This window comes from Crocodylus siamensis, chromosome 9, assembly GCF_052110815.1.
Source record: "Crocodylus siamensis isolate JL-2025a chromosome 9, ASM5211081v1, whole genome shotgun sequence".
NCBI lineage: Eukaryota > Metazoa > Chordata > Crocodylia > Crocodylidae > Crocodylus > Crocodylus siamensis.
This window is the reverse complement of record NC_143403.1, coordinates 64,304,390-64,329,384: the sequence shown is the minus strand read 5'-3', so window position 1 is coordinate 64,329,384 and position 24,995 is coordinate 64,304,390. Positions and strand designations below refer to the sequence as shown.

General features: G+C 40.7%; 1 long non-coding RNA gene across 1 annotated transcript in view; it reads right to left on the bottom strand.

Annotated features, from left to right (window-relative positions):
- Window positions 1-24,995, bottom strand: part of LOC149857775 (uncharacterized) — a 243,733-nt gene that overhangs the window by 66,045 nt on the left and 152,693 nt on the right. The window contains exon 2 of the long non-coding RNA XR_016444067.1: window positions 10,709-10,797. This is a non-coding gene — a long non-coding RNA (uncharacterized LOC149857775). The remainder of the gene's footprint in view (window positions 1-10,708; window positions 10,798-24,995) is intronic.

The following is a 24,995-nucleotide window of genomic DNA, read 5'->3' as shown; positions in this document are numbered from 1 at the left end:
TGGCTCCTGACCCTAGATACAACACTTTCTGTTCAGATTATATCCCAATTACTGCTTTTACAGAAGGACATTTTAAAACCATAATACATGCACACTCCTCAAATTCTGAGATTTACAACAACACTAACAAAAGCCAGCTCTTCATGGTACTTGCATCAGTGATGATAAGTGATCTACATGTACACAAGAGAACACTGCCTCAGCTCAATCTGAAGTGGTTATTTACTGCAGTCTTAAAAGGTGACTAACTAGAATTCACTTGGAAAAAAATAGAAATTTGAATAGGATATTAAATTCATTATATAAGCTCTGAAGTCAGGACACCTGCAAATAAGGCTTGGACAACAAGACAGATATCGTAGTTCAAAACCTGCAGAAGCTTTAGCTGGGAGTGCAGGGGATTCCCTTTTTTTACTGGTTTTCCTTCATGAATGGTAGGGCTCTGTGAAGCTTTGGTCCCTGATTCAATTCAACGGAGATTTGGTCCCATTCGGTTGCCAAATCTCCAAATGCAAATCAAATCAGGAGATCCTTTAACCTCCCCAAATCGAATCGGAACCCTCCAAATCAATTAGGAGAGATTTGGAAAGATTTGGCGATTCAGACATAGATACAGTTTTAAACGTTTTTTCTACATACCTCAAGGTACCAGGTGACTTATGAATGCTGCAATGCTGGGGCAGATGGAGCATCCCACAGGAGCATAGGGGGGTCCCCAGTGCATTTGGCAGCAGACCTGGAAGTGGACCAGAAGCAGTTCCAATCTACTTCCAGGTCCACTGGGGAATGAGTGGGGAGGGGGCCCCCACCCTCTCCCAGCTCAGCAACTGGTGCCTCCTGGATGTAGGGGGGCACCCTGGGTCCCCCTATGGCTGATCACCTAGCTAGGGGACTGCAGCCCCCCCCCAGCGTGCTCCTCAATAGACCCAAAAATGGACTGGAAGTACTTGTGGTCCACTTCCAGGTTCATTGCCGAGCACACGGAGGCCCTCCCTGTGCTCCCATGGGATGCTCCATCCACCCCACCATCGCAACATTCACAAACTGTGCTTGGTACCTCGAAGTATGTAGAAAAAACATTTAAAGCTTGGTCTATGGTGAAATCTCTGAATCAGCATCGAATCTTCAGATATGGATTCATCTGAATCAAATCAGGGACAGTGATCCAAATCAACTAACTGAATGGCTGTCCCTGATTTGGGCCAAATCCAAATCTGAATTGAATATGGCCTGTTTTACACACCCCAATTAAATGATACAAGACTATGCTGCCTGTACATTTTACATCCAGAAGTCTCAAAAGTCTTTGGAATGTGCATCATAGAAAATAGACTTTGGGATGAATATAAGATTTATTAGAAAGAAGAGAGGTTTCCATACAACAAGCAAGTTTTAAGCATTTCTTCTGCTGTCCATTGAAACCTTCATAGTCCAGCATTTAAATAATGTCTGCATTCACCAGCAGGCAAAATTCCAGTGAGGTAATGGAAAGGCTTCAAGTTTTGGTTCATTATAACCCTCTGTGCATGGATAGAGGCTCCTTGTCAATTTCTAGGATACACACTGCATACATGGATGTGGGCATAACTAAGGGTGAGTGGAGGAGGGATGACGGCACCAGCACTGGGCACTGACTGTAGGGAAGGGGAAGGTGCAGAACTCTGCCTCTGCATGTATGTACCAAGGGCCCCCTCTACACATTATATCTACTGCGCCATTACCTTGCTAATTGTACAATAAATTTAGATTGGCTGCATATGCAAATTAACTATTGCTCCTTTGAAAGGTCCAACCAGCTATAAAGTTATTGCTTAAAAACTTGTAATAACTTTATAGGTGTTTCTACCCAGCTTTAATCTGCACATGTAGGCAGTCCTGCCATGGAAGACCACAGCTGCTGTGTTCTCCCAACCACTGCACAATGCATCCCCCAAATTTGGGAGATCGCAGCCAATGTGGCCTTCCAGCTGCAGGGGTGCAAGGGCACTTGAGGCAGCAGCTGGGAGATCATAGGTCCTGCCATCTCCAAGTCATAGCAATCTCCCAGCTGCATGGCACTCCATGTACCCTCGCAGCTGGGAGACTGCAGCAGCATCCCATGGCTCCAGGGGCTCTTGATCCTGGCTGCATCCCACATGCATGTCAGGTGCAGGGATTCTCAGTCCCAGCTATATGTCATCCCTACAGCTGGGATTCCCACCAGTAAAGCGGACTCCTAGCCATGGGTGCCTCCTTCTTGCTGATGTAGGCAATAAGACACGACTGGATCTAATGCGTGATCCCCCCAATTGCACTTCCTGCCATGCATGTGTGGCATGGCATGGCAAGAGGTATGGATTGTGTGTATCACATGTTAGATCCCATAGCACCCTTATGCTCAAGATTTGTTTTGCTATATGCTGTAGTTGCAGGTCGGTCTACGTATACATAAATCTGTGGGTTTGAAGGCTGAGGAAAAAGAGGAATAAAAGCAAAAGATTCTTCAGTTGGGCCATGGTGCAAACAAGCATTTATAAGCAAACATGGTGCAAACAAGCATTCACAAATGCTAGTTCCACTGGTATAAGAAGCAGGTACTTCTTGTTCAAGTTTCTCTAGGCCACACTGTTAACCCCCACCCACACACATATTTACCTAGCACTAGCCCCCTTTTTTTCCAACAGTGAAGACTTCCTCTAAGTAAAAACAGTAGAACTGTCAGCTCCCTCTAGCATAGTTTCAGAGAGTAAACAAAACTTAGTTTCAACCTTTCATTTTCTTTCACCTGCCACTTCTGGATCTCCTCCTTATCTGATGCAATAGACATTTTCTTTGAGGCAAACACAGTTCCTTTTTATTTCGGCAAATCATGCAAAGTTTGAGCATTTTTAACGAATTATTTAAATGCCGGTACTATCTAATGAAAACTGTTATTTTCTTCCTTCTTGATAGCTTTTTCACTTGCTTTTATTCCTCAGATCTAACTTCCAGAAAAAGATTTTAAATTCCCCATATAACTTGTTTAGTCACTTAAACCAGGGATAGACTGAGAAGGTGTCCTGATAAGGTATATGTCAGAATTCAAATCAGAGCCCAGTTCATACCTCAGAGACCTTTCTGTGATTTTGGCCCCACGCAGCAGAAGCCATGTTCTTGTTAGATTTTGAAACAAAAACCCCTTACATCCTACCTAGAAACCAAACCAAGGGGCCAGGGACAGGTCAGGGGCTTCTAACTCACTCTTCCTATTTGATGTTTTAAGGTACTGAGATTCCCACTTACACTTTTTTGTTTTAAATAAAGATCGCTTAAGGGGAATCAGTTCAGCTAAGAAGCAAATCAAACTGCACATCAGGTCTGTGCAAAGCGGCTAGTTTTCACTTCGGATTCAGCCAATTTGGGGGCCAGTGATTCAACTCGGTAATTCGAATCACTGTCCTGAATCGATTCGGCCAAATCTGATTCAGAGACTCAGCCAGACCCATCCCCCCTAGCCTGGCAATGGCTGTCCCGCCCACCCCAGCTCCAGGCACTTGGGGAGGAAAAGCCCCAGCTCCCCAGGTGCTGCCAGGCAGGGGAGCAATCTCCACTGCACCCCACTGCCCCATGCTGTGTGGGGGGCTCTACACAAGGCCCCGACCCCCACCTTCTGTCCCAGCCCTCCCATAGCTGTCCCGTCCTCCATGGCTCTGGCCCTTTAAGAAAAAAAAGGAGAAAAACCCCAGACTCACCATTTCTGCCAGCAAGGGGTGATCCCTGCTGCCCCCCACTGCCCTACACCATGTGGGGGGGCTCTGCACAGGACCCCCCCAATGGCCCAAGGCTGCTGCAGGAGTCCTGGGGCTTTTCTTTGTTTTTTTTCCCCTTAAAGAGCCAGACCTGCAGTGGGCGGGGCAGCCATGGGGGGTGGGGGGGCATTAGGGGGCTCATGCAGAGTCCCCCATGCACCATGGGGCAGTGGGGGGCAGCAGGGATCACCCCCTGCCTGGCAGCACCTGGTGAGCGTCAGGGCTTTTCTTTAAAGGGCTGAGAGCTGCGGTGGACGGGACAGACATGGTGGGGCTGGGGGAGCAGGCAGGGAATGGGGCCTGGCAGGGGTCCTCCCATGGTCCCTTCCCCACCCCCTACTTTTCCAAAGATTCAGTGAGCTTAGAGTTGATTCAGACCTTTTAACTGGTCCCCTGGTTCGATTCAGATTTGGAGATTCAGCCACCAAACTGGGCCAAATCTCCTCCAAATCAATTCACCACCTGAAGCTTTGCACAGCCCTACTGTACATCAATTAAGTGTATTGACAGCTCATCTGATGCATTTCTCAAATTAGCTCTGCAAACAACATGGGTTCACTCCTATTCCTTTATTATTTTATTTCTTTTATGTTACCTTTCCCCAAACAAGGCTTGGGGAAGCGTACAAAAAAGAACAATACAAAAAAAGAGGATAATGCAGTGATTCTCAACCAGGGTTCTGCCACAACCTGGGGTGTCTTGAGATCCTTTCAAGTGTGCTCCTTGGGTTGCTATGCAATACCACTGTTAGAGGTCCAAACAAGATTCGCAAGAAAAGCACAAACATTTCAAATAGGAACCCATATTGTTAAAAACATTCTGACCCGTTATGATCTTTTTGAGTTCTTTGCAACAGAAAAACAGGTCTATAATTTTTCTGTAGTCAAAAAATGAGTAAAAACTAAAACCTGGCATTTTTCAAGGGGTACCTCAAATCTAAAAAGGGCATGTCTCAAACTTAAAGAAGGGTGCCTTGAATTTGAAAAGGTTGAGAACTACTGGAATAACATAAGCAATGAGATTGTAAAGCATGCCTTCAAGGCACCGTGAAATCTCCTAGTTCTGGGGTCCTCAACACCAGGCTCATGGGCTACAGTTTTAACCCATGGCCTATAAGGTTCCCCAAGGCTAAATCCAGACAGTTGAAAAGCCTGAGGCTGAATTGATTCAATCATCACAGGTTAATCTAAGCTATATAGATTGTATTGATAAGCAAGTGAACAGACATTCACTTGTGACTCCAGAAATACAGCTACGTGCCTGCAGTGGCCCAGGCCAGAAACTAGGACGTGCTAGAGCATGCCGCCCTGCTCAGCTGGAGCAGACAGCTTGGGCCAAGTATAGCCCACCCACTCTGCAAGGGGGAGTTTGTGGGGGAGGTGCAAAGCATTGTGGGATGCTGGGAGACTTGAATCTGGAATGGGGTCCAGAAATATGGGACTTGGGGAACAGTGGAAACTCTCTCACTGAAGTTGAGAAACCAACTGCAAATAGAAAAAAGCAGGAAAGCTTCCTTTCTAGTTCTAACCTATGAATAGGCGCAAGAGGATGAAATCTACTTTTTCTAAGGACACAGTAACCATAGTCATTTTAAGAACATTAATTACAGTGCATATTTCCTTTCCTTAATAAATAAATTCATTTTAAATACAAACCTATTCTGATAAGCTTATTTTTTCTGATATATTTGGTACATTGAAGGTAGGCTTATTTAATAACAATTTTAAAATCATGTTTTTGTATAGTTAATTGGATTCAAATTTCCATTCAAGTGAAGTTCGATACAAATTGCAAGTAAAATTAATCATTATCTAGTAAATAAGAAATGTGCAGTGCACAATCTCCTAATGTAGCAAAACATGTAATCATTAAGAATTTGATAAAATGAATATTAAGTTACATACCTGATTGAATAAATGTGCATGGATATATTGTATGTGTCTGCTTAGCAAAAAGTACCCAAGTACATCAACTAATGAGAATGAACCTTTCTTTACAGAAAATAGCTAAAATGTATAAATGCAACACAAGTTTAATATTTTTTTAATAGTAATAAAAAAAGGTTTCCTGCTTTTAATAATAACATCAAATTAAACCGATTTGGCCTCCATAAGAAAAAATCTGAGAACCAATAACAGGATCTTAAGTCTCTAAGGACCAGATTGAAGAGGTACCTAGAAAACACTTATCTGCTTTAGTTGGCATTATGGGCCTTTAACTCCAGACTTCAGAGGCTATTTAGGTCCCTTAACATATAGAAAGTCCAAGTTCATAGATACCCTAAGGTGCACAGACAAAGTTCTTTGGGTAAATCCAATATCTTTTATTAAACCGAGTCAAATAGCTGTAAGATGCACAGAGGCACTGAGTTATTTTTTTCAAAATGCCTGTGCGTGTCAAGTGTCTAACCTGCTCAATTTCAGCGGCGCTAGATACCTGACTGGTTAGTTTTGAAAAATTCCTCTGGTCTCCTATCTCTCTGTTTAGGTGTCTAAAAACCTTTGAAATCTTGCTCTCTCAATCCTTTCTCACTTAACCAGCTGGGTGGTCATACCACATATTCTGCTCCCTGCTTAAAAATTCTGTCTGTATCCTTCCTTTCACATCTGTTTCAAAACAGAAGCAAAACTGCCACCCTGATTTAACAACACTGTTCACATCTCTCAAAAAGGATCTAAGAGCTGCTATAGGTATCAGAAACATTTCTGAATAATGATTTTACCCAGGAGGTTGTGCCTTCCATTTCCCAATTAAAACACTTCTATAAGAAAACAGAGGGGCAATTTTATATAACACATCACACAAATCAGTTGTAGGGACATCTGAATTTACTAAGATCAAATGGCCCTAACCCTACATCCATTCGAACACTAGAACTATACAAGGAAGGGGTGGGGGGGAGAGAGAAGGACAGAAAATATATTTCCATAACTCTAAAGACAAGCTGCATAATTCTTATTTTTTCAAATGCCAACTACATGGCATTTACCTTTTTAACGTGCCAAATAGAGACACACAGAGGAACAAAAATACAAGAACCAAAGGAAAACTTGAGTTCATGAGAGGATTGGTATTCTAAAAGTGACAATGATTTCTGCAAAACTTTCATTTTTAAATGTTCTGCTTCTGATGTTTGCAATTTACTGGGGGAAAAAAACAGCAAGATAACAGCAGGTTTGTGTGGGAGGGAGATAAATTTAAGGTTTAAAGTGAGTGATGTACCTCCTAATGAGATACAACTGAGAGGCAAGATCATGAATCAGCGCTCCCGCTGAGGACTATGGCTCAAAGATTATAGCTCTGAGGCGCACACACATACGCGATAGGATAGCACTACCTGTGTGTCTTCAGTTGTAAACATTTAAAGGGCTTGTCTGCACATCAGTTAATTAATCAGAATAGCTATTGCAGAGTAAAAGTCCCATTATTCTGGAATTATCAGAAGATTTCCAAATCAGAGTAATTATTCTGGAATAAAATAAATCTTTATTTTTGAATAGTGTATGCAGACTAAGCTATTATGAAACAGTTTTGGTTTTTTTCTGGTCAACTTCCCTGTGTACAAAAGCTCTAACTACAAATGTGAGAATCAGGTGAATCCAGTACTGCAGACAGCATCCTCTCTCAACAGCCTAAGGCCGGGAAGTCTCAGTTCATTAGCAGACTATCAAATAACTATTATGGGAGAAGGAATCTGCATAGTATGACTAGAACACAATTCCTAATAGTATCAGCACTATCAGCGGTTTGGACCAAGTGAAGCTATTTCATATGACAAGGAAGAATAAAACAATGAAAAAGAAACAAAGACTGGCCAGGCTAAGTCACCAGACAACTTAAAATAGGCCTCATCCACTTCATGTTCCAATTGCATCTGACGTTATTGTCCCTACCATTCTTGCAAGCCAACACTTGAAATTCATGTAACTTAGACTAGAGATGAGAAAAAGATGTTTTTCTAATCTGTTTACATTGTGAATTCAGTTGCACTTTTTTTTTCTTTAGTATGATCAGGGAAGCCAGCAGCCTGCAAAAACAGGGACGCATACAAATCTCCTTATAGATCAGAATCTAAAAATAATCATTGCTCCTTTCTGGTGCGGGTAGTCCCACAGAAGCAAGAGAGAGAAAAGCGTGAGAAATAGCATAAGGCAACTGTGAAATCACATACGTTGGTTGGGAAACTCAAACAGGTGGAACACCTTTAACGATACATTTACCAGTAGCATCACACAGCTAATACTTGTCTCTGTATATTTTATACGGAGTTCAAGACCAGATGTAGTCTCTAGTAAATAAAGCAGACAGAAGAGGAACTTGTACTATTAGCAGGCCTGTTTGCATTTATATTTTGGGATTATATTCTTTAATTAAATGCCTCCTGTTTAAAGGCAAGCTATGATTCCATGTATTATGGCAATACCCAATGCTTTATTTTTTGTAACTCATTTTTGGCTTCTGACTAGATTTGATGGGGTCCTCTTAAGCTTCTGCACATGGAATAATTTATTTTTTAAACTGATGCATCTGAGTGGAGTTATGCTGATCAATTCTCGGGAGGGGGAGGTTGGGGAGAATCTAATTTTCTGCTCAGATGCATCACAATTACCATTGCTCTATGCCATCCAACAAATAAAAGCCGCCCAAGTATTTAGGAGAAACAGACTGTTCTGAAGTGAATACAGTTTTCAAGTGACAATCTTATTTGTCTCTATGGATAAATACTTCATAGAGATTTTGTCCACGGTCCAATTTTCAGTTGTGTGTTTCACATTGTTTAAATATTATTTTGAATTAAAAGCAAATAGTTTCTTGCAAGGTGTGCAGAAGAGTCCAGGAAAGTGAGAGAGAGAAAGTGGATTCTTGACAACCTATTTTCAATCCTTTGCTTTGTCAATTACTAAATAACCCATATAAAAACAGACTTATTATTTTAGAGGCAAGGATATTGGGGGGTGGAGAGGGGAAGTAATATTTTTATTGTACCAATTGCCTGTTTGGAAGAGGCTTCAGACAAGCTTTCAAGATCAGCAGAGAAGATGGGGATATGGGTAAGAAGGGTCTTACAGCAATGGAAGTAATACTTTCATGCTATATACTATGTCTGCAAGTTAAAATTAGTCTTTTACAGAAACCTAAACGCAATACTGATTAAAACTGGGACAAATATTAACTCACTCAGTTTTAAATTTTTAGAATTGTTTTATAATAATTTTCCCTGATTCATTGCAATTTTAATCAATCTATCCAAAACTCTCTCAGAAATGTTGCAAGGACAATGAAACAAGCAAGGGTTCCACATGTATGCTGCTTATTCTTGCTGAAAGCACTAGTTACTGAATACAGCAGGTCACTTTTTAAGACAGAGACACAGAGTGGCCAACAAGTAGGATTTCTAGTTTGTAGGAATTTCTTCTACTTTTTTTTTTTAATTTGGTTATAGTCTAGTTTGAATCCCAAGAGTGCTGGAATTTCTTACATACCAGAAAGTCGGAGAATGTTGCATTTTTGAAACAACAAATATGCTCTCTGAAACTTGGTGTTCTTTTAGTCTCATAGCTAATAGCAGCTGCCTGGGGGCCCAGGGTCTGTGGATTCAATTAAGATAAAAGGATTCACAACTCATGATAAAGCTGGTATTTTTTATTAGGCCAACTAGATTTTTGCAAAAAAAAAAAAAAAGTGTTAAGACAAAGACACACAAGACTTCCAGGATCCCTGCTGCAGACTCAAGAGCTGATCCCTGGTTAAAGGACACAGCTCTCAAGGTATATTATGAATGGCTTCCTCAGAGCCAAGGAATGGTCCTAGCAGGCTAACCCTGGGGCAGTGGGCTCTTGACAACTGGTTCCCCAGCCCTAGGCCAATCCACCCAGACTCCAAGCAGCACTCAGTAGGAATCTTGCCTTGCATTTACCAAACTTTAGAACAAGAAATGTTTTGGACACAACATTAATGGCTGGTTTTGTCAGAAACGTTCTAACTCGTTCAATGATGGACACTCAGAAACCCTGTTACTTAAGAAGAATTATGTATTTGCAGCCTAATGAAGGGGCTTTTACAACCAAAACTTCAATTTCAGTTCCTAGGTTCATCATTTAAGAATGAGTCCAGTGCTTTAAGCAGCAATCTGGAGATCTGCTTCTAGGTACTGCACGGGGTAACTATTTTTGTGCTTAATATGCTACATTTTTTCAGTGATGATCATTTAAAACAAGCCCCTCCCCACCCCCTTGACAACAGACTTCACTATTCTGATGGTCCCAAAGCAGGAAATTTTCTTTTTTAAAACAAGAGAGGGAATAAAACCTTGTGTCCTGTCTTTCCCATATTTCCTCTGCCCGAGGTCACTGAGGAAATCTGCACCTTCCGCATTTGAAGATACTCAAAATCCTTCAGCTACAGGAACTTTGTTCAATCCACCCAGAAGCGGTTCCAAGTGTGATCCAGCTTTCACAGTCTCTGCTAGCTGGCAGCACCTGAATTTGCACTGCTGTGTAGTTAAACTGTGGATACAGCCCCATAGCTTTAATTACCTCTTCTCCAAAAATATGACTACTGTTTAGCTGCCACTTTGACTTGCTCCTGACATTAATGAAATGGTCTGGCTGGATTTGTTTCACCAGAGCTTTCAGAGAACCTGTAATCAATACTCACTAAACCCTTACTTGCTGAGTTAAAGAGCATCCTTCACATGCATTAACAAGCCACGGATGCATTTCCTCCCTGCATATCAGTGCTAGGAAAACATTCCACAAATAAGCCATAGCAATCAAATGACCAGCTGTGAGTAGTATGTAAACCAGAAGCCTGGGAATCTTTATCTGTATGAAGTTAGTAGAATAAACCTTATGGATACAAATGAATGTAACAATATTAATTTGTGTGCACAGAACATCTCAGATATCCGATACAGGTATTGGGGAGTGTATGGGTTATACCTTGTAGATGTTGAATCCAGCCCATTATTTTTTTACCGCTGTAAAAGGTGCAAATGATAGCACTTCCAGCCTTTAAAGCTGTAGGTTACCTGGGGAGAAAAAACAGAGATACAAACAAATTGTGAAACGTATGGTCTATATAATGCTATTACTAAACAATTAAAAACAGTTTCTTCCATATGACAAATGACCTTGAAAAATGAAAATAATGAATGGCAGCTATATCAACTGTGCCACTGCTAGACCAGAAAACAACAGAAAGGGGAAATAAGGTGTACCATTGTATGAAGAGAGATCTGCTTTGGAACAGTGCTCTAAAGATGTGGGACCAAAGAAAAAGAGAGAAGTGAGAGGGAAATACATAACCATTCCAGATGGGTTGGTTCCTGAGTTCAAATAAAGATTTGAATTCTGAGGACTCCAATCAATGGAAAAGTCTTGGGGTTCACTCCTGCACCTTGAGCAAGGCAAACCTGAGTCAGTATTGTGCTTCCAACAACTGTCAGGGAACAATGGAGCATGATGTGCCTTCATCTTTCCCTATGGTGGGATCAGGATGCTGAAAGATGCAGCATCCCCTCCCTTCCTGCAGAGAGAGGCAGTTAGTCTGAAGTCAGGCAGGAGGTAGGGCAGGCACTTTGGAGACTAACTAGTTCAGAGAGGCCTGAGCTTTCACAGGTGACCACCTGCTTTGTCAGACAATATGGGAATGTGACTTACTGGGAATGTGTAGCAAAAGTAGAATGCAACACGGTGTTATCATAGACATGATTTAATGCGAGTGTCAAACATAAGTGAAACAGAAAAGAAAGGCTTAAAGACTTCACTTATTTAGTATCAGCTGCAGAAAACCAACCACACTACTACAGTTTTCCAACCACAGTTCCACTTCAAATGCTTGAAAGCAATATACACGAAACACAGTGGTGACTTACAGCCCTCCCCCTCCAAGTGCCTGACACACAAATGATATGAGTTGTTCAATTCCTTCCCAGCCTCTTAAGTCTTGGCTCTTTAGCCCAGAGCTAAAAGCATGAGCTGCTGAAGCTTAAGATCCCCCACTTAATTCACCATATATCAGCCAAAAGACTGTCATCACATTTACACACACACAAAATAAACATAGGGCAGACACAGAGATGGCCAAGACTGTGTGTGATTGCCAGCAAATGGGGATGCAAGTAGATGAAGCCAACCAGGCAGGATTGGATCAAGTCCATAAAAAGGTTGGCTCCAGGTGCCTCATACAGTTTACTGTCAATTTTGAAAAAATGAACTCAAAATACAGAAAAAATAAAAATTGTATCACGCATGTCTGCAATATTCAGGGACAGTGGAAAAGGCAGTGCTTCACTCCCTTCTACCCACAAGGGACTGGATGCCAAGAAGATGGCAAGGGATGTATCAGCCTGTCAGATGACATAAATGTTATCTGCTTGTGGCTACAGAGGTAGTTGTATGGCCGCTTCCCTTCCTTGGGCTGTTGGCACCCCTATGTATGTATGGAAAGAATAACTCAGCACTTGAGGAAATCTGCCTGTGTATGGACGGAACATGAATTCACAAGGAACTTAAGATATGGCCTTTTGCATTAGTAATCCTGTTTCCCTGGCCACAGAATTAGGCAGCACCCAGGGATCCTGAGCACAGGCTGTGTGGCCCTTCCTACCAATTTTCCTTTTGGGTCTTGGTGCCTGTCTGGGTCTTGGTTCACCAACACAATGCAGCTGTGCTCTCCCTGGTCATTGTTGTTCTGCTCAACCCCACAGGCTCAAACCTGTTTCTATGGCTGCAAACTACCATCTTGATTACGTGGTATAAAACATGCAAGCAAAAATGCAAACTAATTTGAACAGGGTATAGAAAATACCTGTTTTGTTTGTTTGGGGTTTTTTAAAAGGGCTGTGTAATTAATTTAAACATGGTTTTGCTCATACAAGGTTTTTTGGGGGTGGGGAGAGATATGCAGGGGAGGAAGAGTTGTTGAACACCAAAGATTCAAAAATAGGTTCAGTATTCCGTGACCTTCTCTACAGACTGAACATGGCACCCCACTCTTTGATTACTTGAATATAATAAAAAAAGAATAATTAGCACTTAAACACTTTCAGTAATTCACACTTCATTGAAGCAGAATGCAGTAATTAGAATATCTTTTATATTGCATACCAGTTCTTTCTTAACATCAAAGCACAATCATACAAGTTATTTACATAATTATCAGCCTGTAATGCAGTAGCAGTAACACAGTTTAACACATGAAATGCCATTGTTTCCAAAGGAGCTTCTACATAAAAACCAACCAGGTCCTGCTAAATACCCTATAGTGCTGCACAGTGACTGTAAATAACTTGGGTCACTATTATCTGTAGAACGTATCTTGCTATATTAAATGCAAAAGTGGTTGCAAAAAAGACTATGGGCACTTTTATGTGAGCATGAACTATTCCTCATGGAAAGCCTCTTTTTGCCTTCTAAAAAGGAGATACTAAATCATATGAAACAGACAGCCTAACTTTTCATTTTTCAAGCTAACAGTACAATGGCCTAGAATTAGTTAAAAAACAAAATAAAAATAAAAAGGCAGTTGTTATGTGTCAACACTTATGCATTCAGCTTCAAATTTCCTGTAGCCATCCGTCTGATCTTTCTTAATAAGCTATTCCAAAAAAAACCCAAAAACAACTTGCTAGGAAAAAGTAATTTGTGGAATGAGTTTTGGTTACTAACTTTTTTAGAATGAAAATCATGTCAGGGCATGAATTACGTGCCAATAAACCAATATGCCTGAGTATCTTTCTAGTCACATCGTGCAGGAAAACAATTTCAGCTCCAAGAAATATGGATGAGTTTCTTACACTGATGCTCAGTGTCTGAGAATAGCTAAATGACAATGATGCTCTTGATCAAGGTCTAAATTATATTTTGATCTATGTGCTCTGTATCCAGAGCCCTAAGACAGGAAGATAAGAAAGCATACTGTTTCTTTTTCATCCACTTGGTGGTATCACTGTGCATTTATTCAGCAGATGCTCTCTCTTTGACCTATTTGTTATTACAATACTAGCATTTTGACATACCAATGAGCTCATGGCAACAAAGTCCCTGTAGGCTCATGCTTGAGCTTTCCACAATCGGAAGTGTGAACAGAGTTAAAGGTGTACACTTCTGGATACTTACTTTTTTTGAAGTGTCAAATTTGGCAGATGAGCTAAAGCTTATAGTGGGATCCTTAGCTGCCCTTTCAATCAGTCTCTGAAAACAGAATTGTTGGAGAGGCAGGATTTATCACAAAGACACTTCGGGGATGTTAATAACCTAGCCTGGAAATCAGGATTCAATTTGTGCATCCTTGTACAACTTTAGACAAGTGACCTAATTTCTGCACTTCAGTTTCCCATCTGTAAATTAGAATTTCCACAGTTTTATGAAAAGTCTAACAATATTGGATATATTTCTCAGGGGTCTAATAAGCAGGGTTTGCACCCTGGGCAAAGGGAGTGGTGTTGTTGGTGGAGTCAATAAGAAGTGGTACTACTACACTACTTCTTTCTAATACAACAGCAGAGAATGGGAAACTTTATCTACATTTATCAACTGATAAATGGCGTATAAGCAAAAACAAAAAAAAGGAAAGGTAATTGCAGGGAGCAACCTGATTCTCATGTGACAACTGGCACCAGCAGTTTGGCAGCCATGGTGAATGTTCTCTTCTGCATGGACTGAGTCCCTCTAAGCCCAAACATATTAAATGAATATAGGCCTGATTACCAGCAGTTTTAAAGCTGTTTTTTGGTGCCCAATTACATCCATAGTTATACCAATGGAGTGAGATAAATAACATTTTATAACAGGAGCAGAGAGATTTGCAAATTCTGAGGTGTAGGTTGTAGCCGTGTTGGTCTAAGGACACAGGAAGACAAGGTTCTGTCAGTGAATTTGATATCTTTTATTAGATCAACTTAAATAGTTGGAAAAAAATTTCTTAGCAAGCTTTTGGGTTTAAAAACCCTTCGTTAGGTTGGGGAAGCATCTGCAGTTGGTGCAAGACTGCAAATTCTGAAGCTTTCATGCTGCAGAACCAACAACTCTTCTTTGTTCAAAAGCTACGATTCTTCAGTGGGCCAATGTAAAAGTTATTCATTACTAACTTTTTAAAGCTCAGCTGTGAGTAAAGGGCAGCACATAAAAGCACTATTCAAAGAGAAACAGAGGAACAAACATGACTGGCATGATCTAGCCCCTAGTTCACAACTTGTTTCCTGTGAGAACAAAGAAAACAATACCAGCCCTGCACTGGGCACAATTGCTCTTTGCCTCACAGCTCGGCAATCTAGCATGTTAGCAGAGTAGAGGGCAAAGACAGATAACATCACTACCCACCCATACCTCTTGCCAACCTACACTGGAAGGAAACAGCAGCCTTATAGGTTGCTTTCTCTCCTGCCCCCAAATTCTTCTATACAGACAGCCCATGTGGAAGGCTGAGGGGGGCAGTAGATCTATTTGCTCTCCACCAAGGGACACCGACTGTCTAGTGATCTCACACTAAAAACAAGAGTTTTAGTTTCTAAATTTAGTTTAACACAGATCTATGTATCAAAAGCGCAATCCCTGGAAGGCTGCCAGCATTACAGGAACATCATAAACTAGGAAATTCTCCTTATTAGGTCTCATGACTGGAAAATGAATGCAGTGGTTATCATATCACATCTGAACCTTAAGCATGAAATCATACAGCTGTACACAGGCTGTCAGGTAGTTCAGGCTGGTTATAGTCTCAGGATGTTATGATATAAAAATGCTTTAAAAAATATAATTGTAATTTTGCTATATTCTGCAGGCAGAAAGTGAAAATGACAACACATGGGGCAACAAATTGGAACATATTTGCCTTTTAAAAAAAATCACATTTGAGTTTTTGTCCCAATTCAGAAAGAAAATGTTTTTCAAAAAAATTAATTAAATAGTGACTTTTTTATGGGAAGAGATTTCCATTTTTGACTCAGGAGAGAGAACAAGTATTAAAAGCCTAATATTATTTTCTTTCTCCATCCCTCACTGTTCTCAGTTTATCTGAACAACTTGGTTGTTGGGGTTTGTGCGTTTTGTTTCAACACATCCCCTACAGCTTTTAGTTATGGTGGAGTCAACTCTAAACATCCTGCCTATCTAGGCTTTCACTTTGTTTCACTGTACAATGTTATTTTCATTCCCAAAATGCAGAAGCTTGACTTTCCAGTTCATTAGTTCAATCAATGGTAGTTTATCACCTCTGGCTTCCTCTTCCAAATCCATGGATATTTTGGCTCAAATCCTAACATTTCACACCATTCACTTTCCCATGCATCATTTCCCATCCCATCATTTCCCACATTTCTCAGAAGGAAAATGTGTTAAGCATCTGAGAGACTATTAAATTTGGCTTGCTTTCAGGCACCACCATGGATCAGAACCCTGTACATATAATAAAGATTTTTTTTTACACAAAACTCCTTAACAAACGTTCCATCGAATGGCAAAATCTTTGAGATGGTGGGCTCTTTCTTTCCCCGGGTTAGCTTCAAGACCATGTCTAAACTGAACCTTTTCTAAACTGAATCATAGTTTCCCAACTCTGTCACATATAGCAGTCTTCAGATAATATCAATGTTAATGAATATTAATATATCAATAATAATATTAATATATTAAAAGTGTGGCTATACTTCTAGGCATTCTTTTAAATTTAAGCAGTCTAACATACTATAGTCTTCATTCAGGAAAGCAACCCTCTTCAGGAAGAACACTTATGCACATACTTAACTCCTACCAGCATCAATGGGACTTAAAAGTTAAGTTGAGATTAAGTACGTTCCTGAATTTAGGCCTCTATCTTTGACACTACCAGTACACACATAGCCTTCAAAACCTAGACTGGGGCTTGCTGTATAGGATCACGTAGGCCTGTTTTTCAAATACACAAATATCCCTTTACACCATCCTGTGAATGGAAAAGAGCACCACACTACCTACCTTAAGCCTCTTGTTGGAAAAGGAGAATGTGATTATGAATCTAAGTGTAATATACATGAGGAGCAGGGTCTACTATTTTCAACTACAGCCAGATAATCTATTGTAAAATCATTGCAAAAATAAATAGTCCATAAATGATAGCTTTTAAACTAAATTTGGGAAATACTGACAATGGAGATAATTCCTTTTTTTTAAAAAAAACGAAATATTTGAAATGCCCCAGCAGCCAAGTGTCAGGGTTATCTCCCATTTAAGTTTGTTAATTAGTGGAGAATGTCTCCCAAGCAATTTATAGAATATTCCCTCAAAAGCTTTTCCATACACATTCTATGAGCAATTGATGGAGGATGACATATCAGATAACCATTGCTAGCCCTGACACTTCACCACACTGTGCAATGTCAATCCCATTTATGGTTCAAAAAGGGCACAATGAATACATTCAGTTATATTAATCTATGATAAATTTTCATTCTCTTCCATCACTCACAGAGCTCATTACTCACAGTGTAGAGCTTATCCCAACTTGCTTTCCTTTTGAAGAAAGTTCCTTTGTAGCTTTACATTATTCAGGAAAGTCCATAAAATGCTAACTGGTAGGTCCCATTCTTTATTATTATTAAAGCTTAGCGAATAATTCATAATGAATAATTTATCCATAGAGTTTCTCCACTTTTTCAGCACATCTGGCATCTGTGAGCAGGTTAGAAAAATTATCACATTTCTCAGCTATTTGAAAATGTTCACTAATTTATGTGCAAGACACAACATAAGCAACTCACAAGTATCCTTGTGTGTATACTTTCTAATTGTCAGAGCAGCTAGACATTACCTAGGGAAACTGTGGAATCGCCTTCAGCAAAGGTTTATAAGAAGAGGCTGTAGAGTGTAGTATAATTTGCCTCTGTATATGGTTTGGATTAGCTAAACCATGAGGTACCTTCGAGGACTAATATTCTACTGGTGTTAATATGTGACATTTGCATAGTACTGTTTAGCTTCATGTGTCCCATTTCTCCCCACAATAGGATTGTTTTGGTAACAAATAAACACAGTTCCATTGCTAAAGTTACATAGAAAAGTTAACAGCAAATTTTCTTTGGATAAACGTTTGAGCTTAATTCATCATTTGCAAATCATTGTCCCAGTCTGGACAAGGTACACTTGCAGTACACAGCTAGGTACACATTGCTACTTGAACGAGAGAATTACTCCACTGTGCCGCATAACTGATGGGATAAGAGAGTTTATAGATTTAGTTTAAGGACATATTTCATCAGGACTGTCTACTTCCTGACCATGATGCCTTGCAAGTTTGTGAAGATCAAGTAGTATGGCAGTTCCAAAGGGGATAACATAAGTAAGGATGTCCTAGGGAAAGAAGTAACGAGGGGTACTCACCGGTAGCAGGAGATGCAGCACAGCAGGGGCAGAAGGAAGAGCCCGCATGGCTCATCAGCCACCTCTTTATTCAATTAAGGCCAGCCGGTGACATCAGCCTCAAACACAGGCTGGCGGAAATAAAAATGGTGGCCAATGCTGTGGAGGGCAGGAGGGAGAGCAGCACGAGAGGGGAGCTGCAGCCGCTGCAGGGAGAGAAAAGGCTCCTCCCCACAGGACCTGCGGAGCCTGATGAGCCAGGGGCAGATGCTGGCAGTGCAGGGCAGAGCACCCCAACAGGAGCACACACGGGATGGCGAGGAAGCAACAGGCACACCGGATCCAGGGATGGAACCAGAGCTGCACCCGGAGCCCAAGCAGACCCCAGGTGGGAGTATTGGGACGACTGGGGTGAGGAGGAAGCCACGCCAGAGGGAGAAGACCCTGGGAGAGCCCCAAGAGGTTTACAATCAGGGTGGGTATCGCCCCCAGTCCCAGCCGGGCCGACGGGAGAACAGGAGTGAATCCCAAAGGCAACAGGCGAGGAGTAAAGCACCCCTCCCCAGCTAGAGCCAGGGGAAGGATAGTAAGGGGGCAGGGTGCAGCCACATCAGGAAGTGGCCCATTATTTTGTGTTTTGTTAACGTGTTTTATTTAGTTGCCCCGTGCAAAGGGGAAGAGTGGAAAGTATGGGGTATCCCCAAGGAACGGGACTGAGGAGGAGCCTGGGAAGGTTTTTTTTTGTGTTTCCCCGAAAGAAGGGGTGGAGGCAAGGAAGGTCGAGGGAGCGGGCCCACATGGGCGAACTTGGCCCTAGGCCATGGGCATCTAGATGCCAAGCCATGAGGTGCTATCCCACCAGAGGGGATGAGGCCAATGGAAGGACAGCACACCAGAAGAGGTGTGAGGCCGGGGTGTTGGGCACTTATCAAGCTAAATGGACCTCCTACACAGTCCAAAGAGGCTTGCCTGGTTTCAGAGTGTTCTCAGGAACAGGAATATTGACCTGAACAGACAGGACCGTCTTAGATCCTTGCATGGGCCAGGCAGTCCCAATATGGGCTGTAAGCTTCCTGGTTGGTGCCAACCAGCGAATTAGCTTCCCAATGAACCTAGGGAAGTGTATCAGTATTTCCTGTGAACGCTTACAACATATATCAGAGCTCTATAATATTAAGAAGCTAGCAGATGTGTGATCCAAACCAAACAGTTTAGGTCAAATGTGAACTAACTGGCATCCAGAAGCTTGTGTTCTTAATTTGGAGTACAACTTTATACTTTGTTTCGTCTCTCACTAATTTTTTTTTTTTTTAACTTCAAGTCCATCATCTTTATAGCCTTCCTTGGAAGAGCTACAGTTCCAATAAATGGATCTTGTTTCCTTAAACAGTAATAGCTACTCCCCTCACCTCACCACCACCCCCAGCTGAAAAAGAGAGTCTGTTTTTAACCCTTTGTTTGCTTTAGTTAAATTTAAGCTCACATGCATGCGCACACACACACACACACACACACACAAACAAGAAAACAAAAACAACACTACCACACAAAAGGCCCCGTGATATTTAGGTTTCTCTTTTTTGTTAAGAGAAATGAACAAAACCCCATGTATTTGAACCAGTTTCTACAATTTGGTGGAAACAGAAGCGTGAATAGCTTATGCTCTTGAACTTTGATAACATCTGGCCCCCATGGGCAGAGAAGCCTCAACTCTTAATAGCAATAAGAAAATAATATTTTGCACATAAAGAAGAGTTTGTTTCCTTGTTCACTTCTTTCTCACAATTAGAACTGATCAGGAAATACTGTCCCGTCCCATCCCCACCAAAACTTCTATGAAAACAAAGCACTCTTGGGCTTAATCACCATAGTACTTACAGATGCAAATAATGCCACTGATTTCAATGAAGCTCAAGGTTAAGGATGGTAGAATGAGGGACACAGTTATAAAACATCTGCCATAGACACAATTTTTCTCAGCTAAACAATTATTTCATTTTAAGAACAAAATATCCCATATCAACAACAGCATTTTTTTGCAGAAATGCATTGTTTGGCTTGACTATGGTAGAGCTTTTGCCAGTTTGAAAGGAGAACTAAAGAAAAAAATCACACCCTCTACCAATATTGTTACACCACTAACATTTCTAGTTTAGACCTCACCTCATATCCACCAGACCAGTAGTGCAGTTCTCAAAAATATCTATTTGCTACATGATCTACTTGCTTTATTATGCTAGATTCTTTCTTCTCCCCTTCAGCTATTAAATATGAGATTTCTTCCCTTTGAATCAGGGAAGCTTTTTAAGACTCCTTCAATTATACTCCTAAATCATCTGCTTCACACATGATGAGATAATCAACTCCTCTGTGAGATTTCCTTTGATTTGCATTTTAATATGCTCATCAACCTGATTGGGGGAGAGGGAACCCACATTCTCTAGAGACAGCACAATAAAAATATTCAATGTCAAATACAGTACTCTACTGTCATAATGCAAAAGTCTTTAAATATTGGGTTCTCAATCATCCAGTGAGTAAACACTCATTTTTACCACCGCTTCCATCCACCTTACTGTCAATCATGAATTTATATTCTTCAGGCATTGTCACCAAACCAGCCAACCTAACAATCAATGGCAGCCTGAAATAGCTACCTTTAGAGTACCGCATGCAATGCTAAGTGAACAGCAATTACAAAGCAATAAGCAAGGCTCATTTCTACTCCATTCCAATTTTTGTTTGGACAAAATAAGCAATTATTTACAAAGAATACCAGTTGTTTAGTACTCATCAAGTAGCAATTCCATATTTCATTTTGCATTACTGTGTGGGACTGTACCTGGGTTACAGTAGGGCTTTAGATGTTATTGTCCAATATACTGTTCATCTGTTATTTTCCTCCTCCTCCAGCCTGTATAGCTTGGTGTAATGCTCATAGTTGGTTTATTTCCACAGTTCCACTAGAAACCAGTGCTTTAACCTTGTAAGCATTGTACATAATTGTTTGCTGTGAAGCAATTCCTGTTCCCAGCATCAGAAGCCAGGTTAGAAGCAAAATTTTGTATTTAAGGGGCACATCTACATGTGCATTACTGCACCTTTTCTAATGCGCATTAAATTTAGTACCTCCAATATGAGGTACTACATTAATATGCATTAGGCTGCTATAATGCACAGTAGCACATCTGCATGGTTTTTAAGTGATGCTTAATGTGCAGTAAACTATTTTACTGCCTATTAGCATAATGTCATTTTTTTACGTGATGCTTTGATGCAGAGTAAAATAATTTATTGCACATTAAAGTGCAAAGGGTTAAAACACCTATGCTGTACTGAAAGAAAGTATTTGGCCAACCTTACTCTGAATTTCCTTTAGCTAGTATTAACCTTTTGGACTGTGTGAATGAAAGCTCCAGTTCCTCTTCCCTGAACCTCGAAATAATTCTATTCTTAAAAAAACTGCACAATCTTGCTGGGTAATAATTATAAAACTCTGCCTTGATGAAAAGTACAAAGTTCTTTTATTAGAAGTTCAAGGCACTGAACAAACATTCACTGAGATTTAGATTATAAGATACATAATAATTATAATATCTGTATTATGGGAAAGGTACAGAGGACTCAAGTGAATTGCCTATCTCATGTAGTAAAGGTGGCAGAGTCGGCCAGAAAAGCAGACAGTTTTGATTTGAGACCTCCTGTATTAAGTACTATACTAGTCTCTTTTCAGAATTATGATCAGTACAGTGTAGATCTTAACAGTACCATTTGTGAGCTCTGCAGGAGGTCACCTCAGGAACTGTCTTGGTGGGGCAAGAGGATGCTTGAGTAAACTCAATTTGTTAAACAAGAACTGAAGAAACTACACCTCCACGTGGCACTAGAGGATTTATAACTGTGTAATTTCACAAATATTTGTTTGCACCCACGTCTAACCATGGTGTCTAACCATTTTCTTTGATGGACATGAGAATAGTAGGACTTCACCCACCCCTAAAAATAAGAAACGAATGGGAAACAGAGAAAATTTTAGAACAGCATACCTCATACAAGATATATGAGGGATGAAAGACAGAAGGGCAGCAAGACAATAAGGAAACAAAGATGCCCATTGCAAATAGAGTTAGTGACAGTCAAGAAAACACATTTTCTATCAGATTCAGGACAGCAGTTTGGGTTTTAAGGATCAGAATTCAAATACCATAGAGCTAAAACAGGTAAAACTCCAGAACTAAAGGCTTACATTCTGGAGGCTCAGCCACACTGTACCCCAGAAATAGGGTCTATTTGGAATAAAGACACCATAAAAAGTTGGTTATTAAAAACCCTCTACTTCAGAATATAATTAAGCAAGCTCTGAAAGGGGCTTTCAGAAAAAATAAAGTAAAATGTGTGTCAAAGACATCAAATGGCAAAGTTTGATCTATTCTTTTTACCTCAGAGAATATCACCAAACCCAAAAGCTTTCACTCATCTGTCAGCAATGGCCCTGAGACAGTGTTGGAGTGACTACAATATTATGACCTTCCCTCCAGGAACAGCTGGTTTTATTTATCTTGCTCATCTGTATAACTGTATTCACAAATTGCCACTGCTTTTCCATAGTAACAATGCCATGCCATTTACTGGCATGTACTTGAGGTATCTTGAAGCATGTGGCATATTTCTTAGATAGCGTTGCTCATTCCTTAATTTCAATATAACATTATTTATCCCCCCACATAATGTTTTATCTGGTATAATTAGCATATTAAAAATCTTAAACGCACCATAAATCTCTCCACAAAAACAACAGTCCAATTGCAAAGTTACACTGGGAGTGTTTTGACTGTCAGAATCTATAACCTGGGATTTAGCAACCAAGTACAGTAATTTTCTCTGCTCAGTATGAGCTGAACTCCATCATCATTTTACTTATAACAGGGTTAATAATAGCTCTGGTTGTTTCATTTTTTAGAGCACAGCATTAGCCTCCTTGTGACTTCACTGCCAGCCTACAGGACTGCTTTTAATGTAAATCAGAAACAGTGAGAGATTTAGGAAATCAGATTGTTGGGTTCCCCCCCCCCCGCACCTCCAACCAAAGAAAGAAATGTATTTCTAAGAGCAAGAAATGAAATAATGGTGGGGGGATGAAATGGGCCCTATTTGATTTGGATTCGGATTCAACCAAAATCAGTGACAGTGATTCCATTCATTGATTTGGATCAATGTCCCTGATTCAATTCGGCCAAATCCAAATCTGAACATTCAGTGCTGATTCAGAGAATCAGAAATTCAGCCATAGACACAGCTTTAAATGTTTTTTCTACATACCTCAAGGTAACAGGCACAGCTTATGAATGCGGCAATGCTGGGGCAGATGGAGCATCCCACAGGAGCACAGGGGGGCCCCCATATGCTTGGTGGTGAACCCAGAAGTCGACTGGAAGTACTTCCAGTCCACTTGCGGGTCCACCACTGAGAACACAGGGGCCCCACCCTGACCACCTGCCCCAACTCAGCAATCGGCCACAGAGTGACCCTGGGTGCCACCCCAAACCCAGAAGGCACCAATGCACTCCCCAGCGGACCTGGAAGTGGACCGGAAGTGCTTCTGGTCCACTTCCAGGTCTGCTGCTGAGTGCGCTGATACCCCCTGCACTCCTGTGAGATGCTCCATCCGCCCCAGCATCACAGCGTGCACGAGCCACCTGATACATTGAGGTATGTAGAAAAAACATTTAAAGCTGTCTCTATGTCCAAATCTCCGAATCTTTCTGAATCTCTCCAAGTCAATTTGGAAGGTTCCAATTCAATTCGGAGAGATTAAAGGGTTCTCTGATTCGATTCAGATTCGGAGATTCAGCCACCGAATCGGGCCAAATCTCTGCCGAATCAAATCAGAGACCAAAGCTTCACACAGCCCTAGTCCTTATATGTTGCTTCTGGGTTGCAAGCTCTATGGAACAGGAACTAATTTTTAGTACACCCAAGTACAGTTCTTATAAGAATAGGTCCCCAGTTGTTAGGGCCTGTAGGCACTCTTCTAATACACACAAATAACCACAAATGCAGCAGTATGCTAATCTAATTTTTATTTTTGCAGGGAGGGGAATGGGGCAATGGTGAGATGAAAACAAAAACAACTCTTTGTACATCATCTTGCTCTGTGCACATGTCCTTAGGGAATCCATACAGAGCTAGTTATGTCTAATTTGTACACTTCTTTCCCTACATTCCTTCTCATTGTGAACACCACATTCATTTTAATGGATAAGCCTACACAAAATCTTCCATTTCAGAATAACCAAGAGCCATATCAGAGTCATATTCAATCACAATTTGCCTGTGAAACCAATAAGGAGCTTAAGTAAACTGAAGACATGTCTCAGGTGAGAAACTCCAATGGACCAAGGTTGCGGAGAGTTACTGACATGCCAATCCAGTAGTTCCAATAACTTCACTATATCCCAGAATTCACCCACAATAGGGTTACTCCCTGCGACAGCTTACTATGTAAATTAATGAATGCGTCAATTAACTTTAAGTAATTTACTGAAATTCCATATTAAATTTGACTTCGATATAAGGGAAGATTGTCAGAACAAAGGATGAGAATTTATGGTGGTTTTTCACTTGAGGAAGTCCTATCAGAATGATCTGTTGACTTTTAGGTAGAAATGTGCCAGCTTATTCATTACTCTTTGATTAGTGTTCCACTCTATGCTTAGGGTTTGCATTGCTTGCAAACATTTTCAGAGCTTGCACTTTTGGAGCAAAAAAAGAGAAGAATCCTCTTCTAAAAATTTATGAGCCTGAACATCACATTAATTTTTCTGCCACATGAGTGATTTTTTAAAGTTTTTTTTTAAAGAAAATATATGTACTGTATGTCCTTATATCTTAG